At 36.0% G+C, this 18,200-nt stretch overlaps 1 protein-coding gene across 1 annotated transcript in view; it reads right to left on the reverse strand.

The window, feature by feature from the left end:
- Positions 1-18,200, reverse strand: part of ESR1 (estrogen receptor 1) — a 154,982-nt gene that overhangs the window by 117,923 nt on the left and 18,859 nt on the right.

An 18,200-nucleotide genomic window follows, 5' to 3' on the forward strand; every position in this document is an offset into this window, starting at 1 on the left:
AAAAGAAAAGAAAAGAAAAGAAAAGAAAAGAAAAGAAAAGAAAAGAAAAGAAAAGAAAAGAAAAGAAAAGAAAAGAAAAGAAAAGAAAAGAAAAGAAAAGAAAAGAAAAGAAAAGAAAAGAAAAGAAAAGAAAAGAAAAGAAAAGAAAAACCAGTGTAGGAAAAAACCTAGGCTTCTTACTGAAGAAAGTTTTCAAAGTCACTTCTATGCTTCTGTAGAAAGACAAAAATGCATTGTCATCTGTCAAGCGGAACAAATAGGACTTAGTGATTCAGTAACAGTTGTGCTCTCTTGGCTGATATTAGCTTGTTTAAGGCAGGGAAGATCAAAGGAAATAACTGGATGCCAACAGAAGGGAAAAAAAAAAAGGTCAAAGTTATTTATTATTTCAGCATTCCCCTATCTTTATTTGTTCTTCCACCATTTTCATTGTTTTGTGCAACAAGATGGAGGTCTTCCTGAAACACAGCAGTCAATAATTTAATGAAATGGTTCTTTTGCAATTCAGGTTCTTCTCTAAGTTCAGAAGTCCATAAGAGCAATAGGTTTCCCATCCATAAGGGTATGTGAAATATAAAGTTGCATATTCATTTAGCGCAATGGTGTGCAAGCCACAAAAGTTATTATTAATGAATTAGAAAATCAGAAAGAACGAACAGCAATCACTGGCATTAGAAATATCAAATATAAGAATACTGATATTTGCTTTGATTTCAAACTACAGAAAAAACAGAATTTATATTAACTAGTTGCGATTTTTCCAGGAAAATAAGGTTACAGCTGCAAAACCTTTAAAAGCTGCAAACACTTTTATCTACAGACTTTTTGCACCTGTGGTAAATTAACTTACATTTTTAAGTTGTTTTTTTTTTCCTGGAGAAATACCAATAAATTTAATTTCTTATTGTGTAACTAAGATATAGGATTATTCCTAATAATTCCTAAATGAGATCTTGCCATAATCAAAACCTCAGCAATTCATGACTTGTGCAACACAACAGAGAGAAAGGGCAGATCTGTACTATGCAAAGACACTTGATACACAGACTCTCCAGCCACATTTATGCCATATCGTCTGAGTTGAGAAATGTGGAGAAAGACTGCTGCTAGCATGGTGCCACGCTCTGGAAGATTAACCAGTCTCACAGACAGCATACTGCTAATACATTGCCTTACATTGCCTTCTATACCAAGTTACTATCTCTGTATTGTGTCATATATGGACTGATTCAGGAAGTGATATAACACGATTCTTTCTACCACATTTCTTCAGATAGGATGAGGATGCTTAGAAAGGCCTCTTGACAAGAAATAAAAAACGCTCAGTAGTGTAGACCCTATTGATTCTTCTCCCTTGAGTACAAATAGTCCTGGTGCCATTAGAGCTATATGGACTGGTGACACATGACAGCCCAGAATCAATGTGGTGACTTTGTGAATGGTGCCAAGAAAGCTGGAGCCCCTACAAGGAACTTAGCACGCAGAAGTCAGTGTTGGCCACCCTCCTCAGAGGTGGCTGAGAAATGAAGAGTTGACAATGAAGATGCTGAAAGAATCTTCCTCAGGAAAGTACTGCCTTTAGTAAGCTATTGGTCAGTAAAGCTCAGGGCTGTTTCTATTCTAGTGAAAGCAGGACATACCTGCACACTCGCTTCAACTGTACTATTAACTGTTGTAACATTTCATGAGATAAGTTTGGTATGTGCCAAACAGCACTACCCTAAACTTTTCCTGAGCTTGAGACGTTGAAATTACAGAACTGTTACTACTATTTATTTTGCATTAATATACCACTTTTTGGAAACTATTAGTGCAGACGTAAGCTATTCCAGGACAATTGGTCCAGCTGCCTAGGAATAATCCTGGGTGTATTTGATTTATGTTTATAGCTAAAGTTCCTGGCTTTTAGGTTTGATCCAAAAGACTGGTTTGCAACTTGCTTGTTAGGTGACATAGTTCAAAAGCAATGCAGACTGCAAAATCCTGGGCATGCCTCATTCCCAACAGCTTCAGCATGACTTGAGTGTACACAGTGAGTAGTTGGGCACTTCTGACCTGAAATGGTCAAGGGAGCATTTGAAAGGCACCAAGGAAATATATGCCTGCTTCAGTGCTCAGGGAATTCACCTTCCTGAAAGCCAGCCTGTAAAGTCAATCTTTTGTGCTTGTCAGGGATTTAAAAAGAATAGTTTTCAAGTACAGCTCAAGTGATTTAGCAGTGAACTGTTGACAAAACTGGTTGTATCCTTCCTCCTGCCTTTGCATTCCTGCCTCTTTCCATGCTTCCCACTGGAGACTGACATTAACAAAAATATTTTATTGTTTAAGAAGGTATCACACTGGTGCAGCTCTTGAGCCAGATTAGGAGAAACTGCAGGAGCATGTGGCCAGAATGAAGAGGGAGACCACCTTATTCAACAGCAGCAAGACCTTAGATTAGTTTAACAATGCACTCAAGGAAAACAAGCCAAAGCAGAAAAGATGTAAACTTTCAGAGGTGTATTTGTCCACCACACATTCACATTGGTTATGATGAAACTGAATCAAATACACCATGGATTGCATATATCTATTACACAGCCTATTTATTTTCTATTATCTGCGTTATACTACACTGTCCTTAATAAATAATTTTGTTTTAACTAAAGATTCATTGTATGCAAAAGAAAAAGTAGTCTCTGCTTAAGTTCAAATAGTATTTTGATTTTCTTAAGTTTTTATGAGGAAGTTTGGTTCACTTTTTTCCACATTTCTATGCAAAAAAAGCAAGAGCGAGATAAACTACTTAAGGGGAACTTCTGAATATTTGTAATTAGCCAGTGTTTACAAATATTATATAAATAACTACTACTAAAATTATTTGACTCAAATTCACAATGACACTGAGTCATGATTTTCTTTTACTAGAAGAAAAATATTTAGCTAGGATATATAATATTATTTAAGTGAAATAAATATACAGTTAATTTCTATAACTAAAAATTACAGACTGACAAATCAAAAACTGTTCATCCATAGTATTAAGAATATTAAGACTTTTTTGTTCAGTTAAATGTAGTTTCCATAGGATTTAAAAGGTTACTAGAGACAAAATACTAGGACTAACACATCAGCACTTTGCTCTAAAATAGCAGCAGCCCCTGTATGCCTATGTTTGGGTTTTTCAGAGAAGGAGTGATTATCAGTAGATCAAATTACAAGAATATTTATTATCATACTATTATTGAAAGCCTACATCTACTACTGATGAAGAAAACCGCTTGCCCTTGCTTTCTATCATCATATGGTCACTGCTCATTAAACAGAAGAGTTCCATACCTGTAATATGAACTACAGTCTGCAAAATCTGCACTGCCCAGAAAGCACAGTCATAGCACCCAAGACTAGTCACACAAATCCCAACATTTGGGTCTTTAGATATTAAAAATGCTAGGATTTATTTTTTTATGTAATCTGGGTCCTGACACATAGTAACATAAATCAATAACACATTTGGAAGAATGTACAAGTGACTATTTCCATTCAAAATTTTATCCCTCAATATCCATAATTCTAATTGGATGAAATTTAGTTTGTGTTCTCTCATAAATATATCAGTGAACCATTTTTGAGAGACTGATACAGTTAATCACTGTATGTGGTTCTGAAATACAATTACTGAAAAAAAAAGGAGTTAAGAAAAAGTATTGGACAGGTGCTTTTCTTAAGCATATACCATAAATCAGTTTTATCAGTTTTAGAAATGAATCAGGAGTTAAGGTCATTCCTATTATGTAATTTGACTATGCTTAGCCATACTACAGCAGTTTCAAGTAAAGTGTAGATGGTGTGCATGCACAGAAACTGCAATGGATAAGGTTTCATTTTGGGCAATATACAAAAGTGGTTGCTCATCAGTCCACAATATATGTTGAACACTGGTGACTTGTAAAGATATCTCCAACTTCACAGTGGAATCCATGTTCCAAAAATTTCCAGCATATAACTTTACCAGTGTTCAGTGACTTCAGACATAACCTTTTTTCCCAGGCAGTTCAACCCACTCTTCCCTATATAGTGTTCTTAACTTGCTGTTCATTGCTCATGATCAAATAACACAAAACACACTTTTACGCAAAAAATAAAAACACTATTAAAAATCTACATCTGCTGTGACAAAACAAATGTATGCTGAATGCAGATGGCTATTTATTTTATCTGAGTATCCAAACTCCATAAAACCACCCTTGATAAAACTGAATGAACTTAAAAAGTGACAATTTTGCATAATGAACCTGACATCATTTTCACTCAAATCAACAAATAAAGAATCCCTACTAAATCAATCAGATTATCATCAAATAAATTTTCAATAATATCGCCCTTCTTATTCAAAGGGGGGAAAATCCACTGCTAGGGATTCCTGCTTTGAAATGTTGATTCTGAGGAAATACAGGAGTAAAAGCTGTTACACATCCTCACTGACAGAATTAGCAGTTGATTTTTTACAAGAATCTCTCAGTAATTGCTAATATTTATGCATTCAAGCAAAGAAAAAAAAGCAAAAACAAAACCATAAAAAATACTGTAGCAACGTCTGAACTCCAGCAAAGCCGAATGGTTTTTATTTTCTCAAGTGCACAGTTTCTGTTTTGAAGAATTAAACTGTCATTTATTTTAACCTCCCAGATATTGTCTGCAATTAGCAGGGATACGCTATAACACTTCTACCTATGACTGACACCTTTCATTCTCATGAATGGAAGTACATGAAGGAAAACAAAATAACCTTACCATTTTAAACACATTCTAGATTTTACAGAGCAGTGACAAAGTGTATTCACTTGCACTTCAATGCTCTCTTCTTTTAAGAGATACAGTAACTTCACAATCACATTTGACAAAACAAAACAGGCTTTCTATCAAAAGCCATCAAGTTTCAAGAAAAGATTTAGAGTAAAGAACTACCTCATCCTATAGTATTTTATTTACTTCTACCTAAATATGTTAAAAACCATCAACAAGGAGTTCATTGCTTAAAACAAATTACAGCTACAAACATTGTAATAAATAAACCAGGGTCTGAAGCTGAGATAGCACCCTATAAAAATACTGATTTTAGGAAAAGCCTTCGAACAATTTTTTCAGCCTTTCTAAAAAACTCCATATGCTGATCTTGCAATTGAATCCACAAGTCAATTGCCTTTGAGACAGAAATGGAGCACCAATTTTGATAAAACCTGAGGCCTGATCATCTTCCAGAAGCTGAAGTCTTGAAAGCACTGGCAAGGTCATCATCTCTTCAAATAAATAGAAAGATGCATATCTGCAGCTTAGTGGTTAGTAATGCCTGTCACTGCATCATCTCATCTGTTTTCCAGAATGTTTGAATTCCACATGAATTCCTTTTTTAATTCTAGCTACATACTCAGATCTTGCTCCATTTACAGCCTGTCACTAGGTAATTACATATTACGCCAAAAGAAAAATTAATCAATTGAATAACCTGCATTTTAAGGAAAATTAAAAGTAAGAATCTTTAGACGTGAACAGAGTCACAAAACAACATAACATTCCTGTATGTGTAACAGATCTAAGAGCACTTTGAGCACATGAAAATATTGTTCAATAGTCTTACATTTCCAATATCTATATATCTATGAACAATTTTTTTTTTCTGCTTTGGTTCTGGATCATCTTAAATTGCCAGAACAAGAACTTCTGAATCTTTTGGCTTTGCTACATCAGTGCCATGTACTGACAAAAAGACTGAAAAAATTAGTGAGGAGAGCCAAACTGCATGGGTGACTCTGTCAACATATCTTAGACTAATAGTTAAGCCAATCTGTAAAAGCTTTTTTCAGAGAATCATGGAATATTCTGAGTTGGAAAGGACTTTGTTTTATTTAATTCCAAAAATTCTTGCCAAAACTTCCAAACTGTATGCTTGTGTATAATGCCAGGTCAAGTTAGCAGTCCTTGCTTTTGGGATACAGAAGTTCCTTCAGACCCACAGCAAACTACCACGCACTTCATATAGTTAATAATCTGTTACACGTGATACTTAACATCAGTCCTTTCAAATGCAATTCAGTAGCCTAAATATAGCCATTTCATGTCATTCAGGTCACCCTGGGATACCCAAGACACTACACGAGGCAGGCATATATATCCACAGAGGAGACCTAGAATCTTTGGAGCAGCCACGTGTGGGCAACTGGCAGTTACATCTCATGGGCAATTGTGCCTACATTGATCAGCACATCTATACATACGTGTACAGTATGTGTGTTTACATGTAGGCACAGCTGTGCTGTATGTCTGTCTGTATGTGTGTAGCAGTAGTATCACAATGTACCACATCTATACATACATGTGTGTGTATATCTCTGAAAGGTCTGTTTTGGGGGACAAAAGCCATCAATATTTTACTTCTATCCTTTTTATACTTATAAAACAAACACCAAAAGATAAATCAAAGTAATTTGCCAGTACAGCTTATCCATATGCAGAGGAAAAGTGTAACTTGCTACAGAAGTTCACTCACCTTAAGAATCTCTCTACCAGCATGTAAAAAGGCTTTGTTTCATCTTTTGTTGTATATATCTTTCATGTTTGTACTTCCAGGTGAAGTACTGTGTTCAGACACTGACACGTGCAATATACATTGCCCTTTCATTTGGCATTAAGGTCTTTCTTTTAGTATATGCTTTATTACCATTTCTTATATGCAATTCCAAATAAATTTCAAAGCCATTATTTGTATTTAACTTCTACCCCTTATAAATTAAAGGGATTTTATAAACATGATTTTATAAACATGAATGGATTATAGCAGTGATCCACCTTTTTTAAAAATACATATATAAAGTAATATTTAGGCATTTTTAAAAATGCATTGGTTTCTGAAATAGAGATGTCCGCTATTAGCTTTCCAAATAGAAATTGTTTTATTCCTGCATTAGCAACATATTTTAAAAAATAGCAAATTCTGATAACGTTCAAATTGAAATTTGACAAGGAGCTCTTCTCTGTAGTATTTTAATTTAATCAAAGGCAGAATAAAAGCATCAATTTTCCTTTTCAAGGCTACTGTTAAAGTTTTGCATTCAAATATTCACACCAATTCATATTTTCTTTGGGAACTTACTCAATATCTAGAACTGACTTAAAGATATGATACTCAAAGTAAACTACAAGAAAAATGTAATCACTCTACTAGTTTTCCAAAAGGAATAAAAATACAGTGTTGGAGACACCAAGGAGGCTCAGATCTACTGACACTGTATGATTCAAATGCAGTATATTAAGTTATTAGAAGATCTGATACTTAAACTAAGTGGTTTCTGGAAAAGTAAATCACTAACTAGTTGAAAACTGATGCTTAAATTTGAAACCTTTACTCAATAATGCTGTCTAAATGGGTCTTAGAGCACAACTAGATAGAAAAGGAACAGACTGGAGGTATACTGGAGGAGAAGTAAAATAAATATCTGATAGCCACTTTGGTGCAGACCCAGAATCTCCATAGCCCTGTAATATTTTCTTCAACAGCAGCTACAAATGGATGTTCAGGGAATGGAAGGAACAGCACAAGAGCATGTGATATTTCTCCTATATATTCTCCTAGCATTTATTTTCTGCTCACGGGATATGCTGAGCCTAATCCAGTTATCTATTCAACAATCCTCAATGAAACTATTTTCCAACTTGTTTTGATTCTCCCTTCAACCTGTACAAACTGGTTTTATCTGTAGTAACCTTCGTCAGGGAATCTCACAAATGCCTACTATATAGGAATTTACTTCCTTCTGCTCATTCTGAACTTACTTTGCTGAAGTTTCACTGCATGGCCTAGGCATCATTCTCTTTTTGGAAAAACAACTTAACACTTAGTTCCTATGCAATCTCTTCATTAAAACCAAAAAGGCCCATCAAATCCTCTCTGAAGACCCCCAGAGGAACCTAAACATCTCCCTGCTTTATCTCAAAAATTATTGCTTTTCGCCTTTGGTACAGCTCTAAAGCCATTCTCCCTTAGCAACTGGGTTCCCAATTTCCTGACTCAAGCAGGCTGGGATACGTAGAAGAGGCAAAACAGCATCAAAATTCTCTGTGGACAATTTGGAAGGAGTGCACTGAGCACATCTAACACAACAATACACTAAAGGAAAGCTTAACAAAAGTTCGTTTCTTACTTTTATTTTTGGTGGTGAAAGTATGATTAGAAGGAAGACTGCATTCTAGTGGTTAGAAATTTCACCAGGGAAAATGAAAACCTGCATTTTAGTTCTGCTCCCAGGACTGTTTGTGATTTATTCAAAGCTTGCTTTCATATAAAACTCACAAAATAAGTTTTAGATGAAGACTGAAATGCACAACCTAAACAATACAGGAAGATAAATTATTTCTCCTGAGGCCTATTTAAGCCTAAACAACTTCATGCAAAGTATACATGGTAGGAGAGTCCATAGCAACCAAGAGAGAACAGGAGGCTCAGAAACCTGCTGGGGCAAGGTCCATAGCCATGCCTTGGCAGCACTAAGGTAAAGTTTCTGCCTGTGAAAGAGACAGAATCTGGAAAAATTGCTCATTAAATCACTAGATCAAAATTGTTAAGTACAAAAAAGATTTATACTCCTGATAACCCTCTCTTGAAGCCATCCTTCCTTGAACATATAGCCAAATGTGAGGTCAAAGAGAGTTCTCATGTTCTCGTTATGGTCCTAGAGGAAATGATATTAACACATGCAAAACATAGAAAGGTAACTACAAAGTATTCTGTTATTTTCTGGGTAGAGAGGTTAAGGTGTTACTTTTACATGAATTATGGTTTTCCAACTGAAACACAGAAACTATTTTTCACCAAAATGTTTAGCCTCGCTGATGATTTGCTTCCTGCCCAATTTTCAACTAATGGTTATTTTAATGCCTAAACTACCAGGATAACTTTAATATTTTGGAGAGTGATGAAAACAAATGAATTCTCAAGTGGATCTGCCATATCACTCAGCTTAGCTTAGTTTTATGTATGTGCCTGTAATTGCCTGGTTGATATATCATAGAAGTACTTTGGTGCTGCAATGCCATGAAAAGCAATGGCTAGCTTGCTCCTAGTTTGTTTACTTACCCTCACTAAAGAAGGCTGCAGCAACGAATAAAAAAACATTCATCCATGACCTGTCTGTGTCTGACATGTCCAAAATTTTTCACTTCTGTATGTGCCAATCTCATATACATCCTGTAAATGCATAACGCCTCGCCCACACACTCAGTTTCACAGCACAATTTATACACTAGGACTAGACAGTGTTCTTAAAACACTTATAAACATTAAATGTGATTGACATTTTTCCTTATGCAACACAGGGAAGTTCCAGGGTTGGTCCAATATATACCATTTCAGTAACAGAGCAGGATGAAACCTAGAAAAGAGAGATAATGGTCTCCAGTTTCTTGACCTAAGTGTTTTCTCATTGAATATCATCCATCAATAAAGGGTATGACTCAAAGGCTACTACTACATAGAACATAACTTCACAGGATCCAAAATTCCAAGAAAGCTGAAACTGAAATAAGGCAACTTTTGAAAACTAGAAACTATTCAATTGATAATCCTTCCAGCCAACTGAGTAATCATATGTTTGCTGCTCAGAGGTGGTAAATATCAATGGAAATGCTTCCTGTTTAACACAGATTGTTTAAAGCACAGGAGAAGTCACTATAGCCCAGGCATCTGTCATAGCATTTCACTGGAGAGTGTGCAGCTGAACCATATGAGACTGCACTGAGAAGGGGTAGGATTAGCCAAAATAGTCTGAAAGCCACTGTAAGTGGTTTAATAAATAAATAAATAAATAAATAAATAAATAAATAAATATTTGACCCTAAGACGTATTTTCCAGTTGTGCTATGTTCTTCTTGTAGCTTCTTAGCAACATCAGTCCTCCTAGCACACTGAAAAGGCCCCAGGCAAACTACCATACACAATATTTATTCATTATTCTGCATTCACAAGGGGAAAAAAAAAGAAAAAAGATAAAAAATGTACTGAGTTAAAAATAACAGTTTATTGTTCGGCAATTTTTAAAAAATATCTTTTGCCTATATTCCAGATAAAACTTTAAATAATTAATTGTAATTGGCTTTTCTCAATATAGACAAAAATATCTAAAGATATCCAAATCACTGACATCAGTCTTCCACAGCTTTCAGCCACTCTGGGAGCCACGACTGTGTTCAATGGCTCTGCAGCCATTTCAGATAACATTCTCTGCAATGCCAGTTGGATTAAGTGATTCAACATAAAAAATGTTGAATGCTTGCCTTCCCTAGTGTGCCTGGGGATCCCAGAAGAAATACTATTTTGAGAACAAAATCGAATATTTAAAAAATTTTATCTAGATGTAGCATAATCTGACCATACTATTTCATCATAAAAATATACCTATTGCAAGATCAAATCCATTTCTAGTTTAATATAATTTAGTAGCATTGTGGTTACTCAGGTGCTAATTAAAATCTGGCTGCACTGTTTAAATCCCATCTGTTCTCTCCTCCTCTCTTACCCTGTTGGGAGATGGGTTGGAATATTCATAGCCACAAGAATAAATCATGTTCTGTAAAGATGGGTATCTGATTAATACAAGAGGAGATGCAAGAAAACATAAAGTTTTATTGCTGTTGTGCAATGATATGAACACAGTTCAGCAGAATCTTTATGAATGTCAAAATTCTTTAAAGCTTTCATCAAGGTTTGATACTTTGATAAAACAGAGATACTGCACCCTCTTAAGACTTTATAGATTTCAAGTGATTTTTGTCTCTGTTTTCCAACTTTTCAACATTCTTCTAAAATTACAGACAAATGAAACAACATTTTCTGTGCTAGTATGCTTCAAGCACCCTTCTCAATTGTTCATGCTGTTTCCCTGTTTCAACATCCAAGGATTACATTTTGTCACAAAATTGCACAGGCAATATTGTTCTTTTTGTCACAATATTGCACAGACTTCTACTGCACATGGTTGCTTCATTCCCTCAATATCCTTTTCAAAGCCAGTGTTGTCACTATCCAGGACATGAAACATAATAAGAATTGTGTCTTGGTGCTGCATGGGTGACATGAGTCCCAGCTCTGTGTGGTACAGATGCAATTTTGAGTTAGTTCATTGGTCTGGTCCACAAGGATAACATGAGAACAACCTAATAGTTTATTTACTTTGAAGGAGATGGATCATTGTAAAGTCCATTACAAATTTACATGGAACAACACTGCTGTCACTCCAAAACATCTAAATGAATGAAAAGTTTCTTGCAGGCAAATTAAATCCTACTGGAAAAGGGACAAAAACAGCATGCGTGATCGGGTTGAGCAAACCTCTCTACAAATAAGTTTGCCTCTACTTGATCATGAATAGGTAGATAGGTAAGTTGATTGTCACACTCCCTTCCTGGCTTAACACACTAAATCTCTGAAGAGTTTGCAGGTTTTTACTATGAAGAAAATAATAAAGTATTCTTGTCACAAGGATTCCTCAGTGACTAGGAGAGAATTAATTGAAACACACAAAGATTTGCCCAGAATTAATGTTTTCAGCAAATGAAGTGGTGCATCACTGCTGTGATGCCCCTGCAGTAAGAATTTATGATAGAGCATTATGATTAGTGGCAAAATTCAATGTTGCAAATGGAAAGCATAAGTGAAACAGAGCATTGCTTCAAGATGATTCACTGTAGTCCCACTGAAGACAGTAGTAGTTTGGCTTCAAACTTAAATTAGAACATTTTAAGACCTTAAAACTGAAAACTAAGAAACAACTCTTGAGCTAGTGAAGTTAGTTATAAAAGTAGTACGTTTGAATTAGAAAGGGAGTAGTCTGTAGAAAAATTGCAAAAGGGAGGCATTTGGGTAACAGCAAATATAAAATGGCACTCACTGAATATAAATCACAATCGCTACCATTTGAAATACAATTTGGAGGGGGAAAACCTCAATAAAACAATAAGCAAACAATTTTTAAAACCCCCTCAGATACATTTAATTATCCACTCAGAATAACTGTGAAACAGTTGTTCTATGATAAAATCCCATGTTATTTAAGCCAAATCATAATAAGGTACATTTTCTAGGATAAGAAGGAATTAAGTGAGGAAGATCATTAATTAAAAGCTTTTAATTAAATTAATGAAGACAACAATTATTTCAGTTAGATTTTCTAGTGCACCCAAATTCACAGAAAATACAATGTTGTAGAATGTTCTCTAGGTGATCCACTGTAGGAAAGCAATGAAGCAGAAAGTGGTATGCCCTGTGGAGGAGTAGGGTTATAAATTTCACAAAACAGCAATAAGCTGAGCTATTTCGCATAGGAAAATGGGCAATCATCCAAATTAGGTATAGGTAGATATAAATTACCTGTACTTACCTTTGATTTCACCACGGGAAAAGCTGTCTTGGAGTATTTTGTCTTAGGATATTGTTATCACAGTGTATTGCAGAAAATTTGCATGTCACAAAGATGTATTTTAAAATCAATGTAAGGACAGAAAATTTTATAAAATTTGAGAAATAATTTTAGGACTTGGCTATCAAACTCTAAGTGCTATAGCTCTACCAATTGTATCTTCAAATGGCCCTGCATGTTAACATTCTTTTGGATAGGACAGGGAGGGGCTAAGTGATAGAGAATCACTTATTAACCACAAGTCTGGTTTGTAAAAGGAACCTCCTACGTACAGCAAAAATAAATTTTGACCTTTTAAGAATATTGGTCTGAGGTGACAGCAAATTTGAAGTAAAAAACTCTTAGTGAATACATCGTAAAACATATCCTGTTCCAGTGCTTACAAAAGAGAAATCAAATACAAAGAAAGCATAAAACCACAGACTTCATGGAGGTGGGTAGTCAGCCAAAGTATTGGGATATATGCCAAGAATCTGGAATGAAAAAGGGATAAAGAGTATGAATTGTACAGATTCAGAACTGTTGAGTGAGCAATGAAATTAGAAAGCTTTATGTTTTCTGCATTAGATGGCCATTGGTCTGAAAATGATTGATGCTCATGCTTTTTTCTCACTCAACACTCTCAGTGGGTTTTGGCAGATACTTCTGCCCAATGACAATGGTGAATTACCATCATGTATAGTATCACTTGTAAGAGTGTGTTTTACCAGTGAACACAGTTTTGAAATTGCCTTTTTAATGGAAATAAACCTCTGAATTCTGGAGCACAGTAGGAATGACATTTGTTAGCAGAAATTTCAACTTTATGGGTCAGAGGAAAATAGGGTAGACATCCATAGCTCTTACGAGAAAGATAACTGGCACATGTGTACTTGCCTGACTGGCCTCTTATGAACAAAGTCTCTCAGGTAGAAATTGCTGTGTGAGACTCTGGAACTTCCCTCCTCTGAAATGAGATTTCCTCTTCACTCTCACAGTTCACAAGTGGAGTCATTAACACAGAAGAAAAAATACAAAATATGTACTCCACTCACAGATGCTGGCCTGTAGCACCCTTTCCACAACATTACCATTATTCTTATTCGCAAAGCTCTAACATTTCAGATTATTTAAAGAACAGTACTATGAATCTTACACAGAGAGAGGTCTAGTCTGGCAGCGTACCTTGTTTCTCTTGCACTATATTTTGGGCAGCATCATGTACTGGATCTTTTCCTTCATTTCAAAATCAAGCAGTTCTGCCATATTCCTTGACCACCAGTCACTAAAACTTGGCATTCAGCTTGTCATTCCTTATTTGTCTTTCAGGTCACCCCTTATTCACACTGCTAATAATACACTGGAAGAGAAAGATACTGACGCTAACCCAGGAAGCCTCTGAGCTGCAAACTGTTGGATATTGCAGGAGCATTCTTGGGAAATATTATCATAAATTGATTCTGTTCTTTAATCCTTAAATATGCATCCCCTTTTGCCACTGCTAAAGACAGGACGCTGTGCTACACAAACATGTGACGCAGTGTAGCCATTCTTTTGTTCTTGGAGTTCATTCAAATCAAACCGCTTAGCTTTTACATACTGCCTAACTTCTGTTTCAGAGATGAAATAAAATCACTTTGATCTCACAGATAAGAGAACAGAAAGTTATAAGCAGAATGCATCTCACCTATGCGAGAAAAGTAGTTTAGAAATGCTCTACATCCAGTGATGAAAATACACAGGGAAAAAGTGTTTTTTAAAAGTTGAATATACAGGCAAGGATTAGCAAGCCCATATGGTGTATTTTTAACTAGTTTATCAAAACCAGGGTAATCTCAAATTAGAGGGGAGCATGCCATAAAATCTCTGTATCATTCACAAAATTCAGTCTTGCAGATATACTTTTGTAAACACTCCTCTCCTCAGAGCACAGAAAGAGCCTTTCCTCTAGCTTCTTATATCGTAGAAACCCGACATGTTCACATGAGGTCTTGAGCCATTTCCTAAAGGGAATTCCCTCTAAAGCAAGTGTAAAGACATTCTTCTGGAAACCTCTAAAAGCTGCAAACTACTTTCAAGTGATTATTACCAGGAGCTAAAAGGTTTTGCAGAACTTGCCTGAAATCATAAAGGGCAGAAACAATGTCACAAAAGCAAGAGTATCTGTCAATACAGACACAATTTCTGAGGGCCCAGTTAAACCTAGACTTGACTACAGTAACTCATTTCCACAGCTACAGGTGACAGGCAGCCCAAAGTGACCCACGGTCATAATGACATTCTCACATTCAGAAGGAAAGAAGACATAACTGCTTCATGTTTGCAAACAGTGCTGAACACCATGATTAAAATCAAACAAGGGTAAGTGTTAAGAGAAATTAAATCAGGGGCATAACAATACACAGCTATATGAGCCCTCGAGCACAGAAAAGCAAAATGGTAACCTGTGAGTTCCCTTTATACAGCTTAACAGGACAGACACAGATCCAAACTGGGGTCTGCTCAGCCATGATCATGCCATAGGACAGGAGCACAAACACTTTACAACTGAAAGGGCAGACGTAGCTCCAAAAACGTTCCTGCAAAATCCATACCTATTTCCCCTTTTGCAGTTATTTAGATAAACTTTCATGTTATATTCACTACCATGATATCTGGATATCTGTGCTGATCCAGCCATATTTTACTTCTCTCTCAAGTGTTTTCTGTCCTAAATTTCTCTTCCCCTATCTGATATTTATGAGTATTATATTTTTCCCAAACATTCAGTAGCATGTTCCTAACCCACAATAAAAAAGGAGGAAGGGAGCAAAGGATAAGAGTTAGTACAGGAGTTATACCTTCTTCCTGGAAAAAAGGAAATTACCGCATCACTTAAATGAAAGCAAACGAGGAATTGGATTGAGAAAAACGTCAGAGCACAGATACCCTTCCCACAAATAACTCTTAACACACAGTTAAGTGTGTGCAGCATACAAGCAAACTTTCCGTGATCCCACAGGTTCTTACAACATGCACCCATTTAAATTCCTTCCCATTAACTGGAAAGTCCTACCCTAAAATCAGGAATGCACATTATTTGTGTGAGTAAGAGTGGTGGAAATGAAGATAAAAATATATCAATTTTTTTGCCTCTCACTGCAGAATATCTAGTTGTATAATTACCCAGAATTCAGAAAGAATCTTAGGCAAATTATTTTCACATGTGACACCTAAGAGTCATGACAAAAGAAGACAGTCACTATGTATCAGGAGGTATTGAAGCATTAAGGTGAGTAGACTGTAGGCAATATTGGCAAGAAATCTGATAGGATTACTGTCACTATTTGGTTACTAAAGGTTATCAAAGGAAAGAGACAGTTGTTTTTTACTTCTAGCTTCTACATGGATCAAATTAAATAACTAAGAAAAATTAAATAGGAATCAAGTTAGCTTTTGGTGATGCAATTCCATTTTCTCTCTGTAAGTGTTCCTCTGACCTTGTCTGCCGAGTAGCCAGATTTCATTTTATTCTTCAGACCCTTTGTCAGCTTCTTCTCTTTCCTAAATTATCATAGTCTTCTGTGAACTGTGGTAAAATCTCAGATATTCATGCAGCAATAGGATGATGGCACCCGTAAAAAGGTTCTAACAGCATAAATGTAGGAAGAGACCCTTTCAGAATTAGAAGACCTGTGCTGAACAGTGGGCTATCACTTGCCTGCAAGATACTAAAAGGTGACTGGATATTTGCTGTCCATGCATGTTAGAGAAGCACAGGGGGAAAAAAATGTTTTAACATCTCTACCAAACGAGGGATCTGTGGAAAATTCTGAGACACTAGGTGGTTAGGAAACACTAATGTATATTTTATGCAGATAATGCGGATAACCAAGAATGACCAAAGGCCTTTGTATGAGGGGCTGAAGGACAAAGTAAACTGGGATTGTGCTCTGAAAAAGAGGCTCCATAGAGGGAATATGACAGAAGTCAACCACATCATGAATGCCATGGAGAAAATGGGTGGGGTTTGACTCTTTACCAGTACAAGAAACCACTAAGAACCAGGTTCAACACAGAGATAATTCTTTATATGACTAATTGCTAAAGTATTTTCCAGATGCTCTAGGTTCACTTAGAATCTAAGTGAAACACAGAAAACTTAGCACATCAATCTACTAAAGTTCACTAAATACTCAAAATTTCCATTTAGATCTGGAACTTCCTAAATTAACTGAAGGCAGGAAGAGTATTAGAGGGAGCATATGCATTTGCTTTTCCTTCTTTCATGATTCTAGCATGAAAGTAGCAACACAATAGGGCTAAAAGGAAGGGAAACTACATTCTCATCATCTGGTTTTGAGCTTTTTGAAAAGAGGGGTTCCAGCACATGCGTAGAAAGAAGAAGCCTCAACACATCTTTCACGTATCCAGTGTGCCTTATTCCACAGGCTTCCAGTTACTGCTGTGTCCCCTAATTAGGCCGTGCTGTTCATAATGTGCAAATAGCTAAGGTCTGCCCAGATGCTGCACAGTCTCAGTACAAAACAAGAAAGGGGAAAGAGCGTAAAAGTGTCTCTTGTTTTTCAACAGCACTTGATTGGAGTGCAGCAGAACTGACCCCAGATTCAGCACATTGTCATGGAATGTTAACAGGCAAATACTATCATGTGCAGAGAATCATTCTAAATTCATATCTGTTTATGCAAATCCTGTCAAGCACAAATGTTTAGATAACTAAAAGTCCTTCTAATAAACCTAATTATTTTCCTCAAGTGCTCTGAACAGTAGTGATATACATGAAATAGTTGTATCCTGCTACATACTGTAATTCTTACCATTTCATACAGTTATGCATCTGGCTCTAACAAAACATTATTATTTGATTTAAGAAACATTACAGAACTGCATTATAGAAATTCTAGTGACACTGCCAGTAACTGAGGTTGTGCAAGAGCTCTTCTCATATTTTCAGTTTCCTACAACAGTGTGGGCTAAAATTTATTGCACTGCTTTGCTGTGCTGTACACAGGATAAATTTTTCCATGGATGATCTGTAATGTTCCCAAGGACAACGCTGAGAAAAGTGCATCATTTTGCCTGCATTAAAACATCCATTGTCCGTTTACTGACCATTTCAAACACTTCTGATTTATCTAGCAGAGTTTGAGCTGTATTTCAGGAAGGTCTTCAGCTTCTCTGTGAAATTCTACTTAATTTTGGTCAAATTAGATAGCTGTTATCAGCTAAAAACTCAATACAAGAATAAAATTATTCTTGAATTGTGTTCCACGTCTTTTAAGAACACTGACATCCATATCAACTTTCAGCTTAGTTAATAGCACTGCCTTTTAGTTTAATAGCACCTGAAGGTTACAGTCCTTGATTCAGAGTATTGTCATGTCACTTCTACGTCTTCCAAATCTATTCTTCTCAAATCACAGTTTATACGTTTTGCTCATCTTCTAGTCCAAACTAATTTTCTATCACATGTGACCCAAAAATAATTATATAAAATATAATACAGAACCTTATACAATTGCATAGATATTTCCCTATACGCCAGGCTGTAAAAGTCACTGAGGAGAAGGGACCTTGAGAGATTCATTAGTCCAACTCCCTTGCTCAGTTGAGCAGTTAGCCAGAGCATGTTGCTTACAACTGTGCTAAGCAAGATCTTTAATATCTCCAAGGGTGGAGACTCCGCAACCTCCCTGGGCAGCCTGTTCCAATGTTTGGCCACCCTCGCAGTAAGAGAAGGTTTTTCCTATGTTTATGTTGAATTTCCTATGTTTG

Source organism: Empidonax traillii, unplaced genomic scaffold (assembly GCF_003031625.1).
Source record: "Empidonax traillii isolate 1590-97213 ecotype Southwest subspecies unplaced genomic scaffold, ASM303162v1 scaffold1377:size231680, whole genome shotgun sequence".
NCBI lineage: Eukaryota > Metazoa > Chordata > Aves > Passeriformes > Tyrannidae > Empidonax > Empidonax traillii.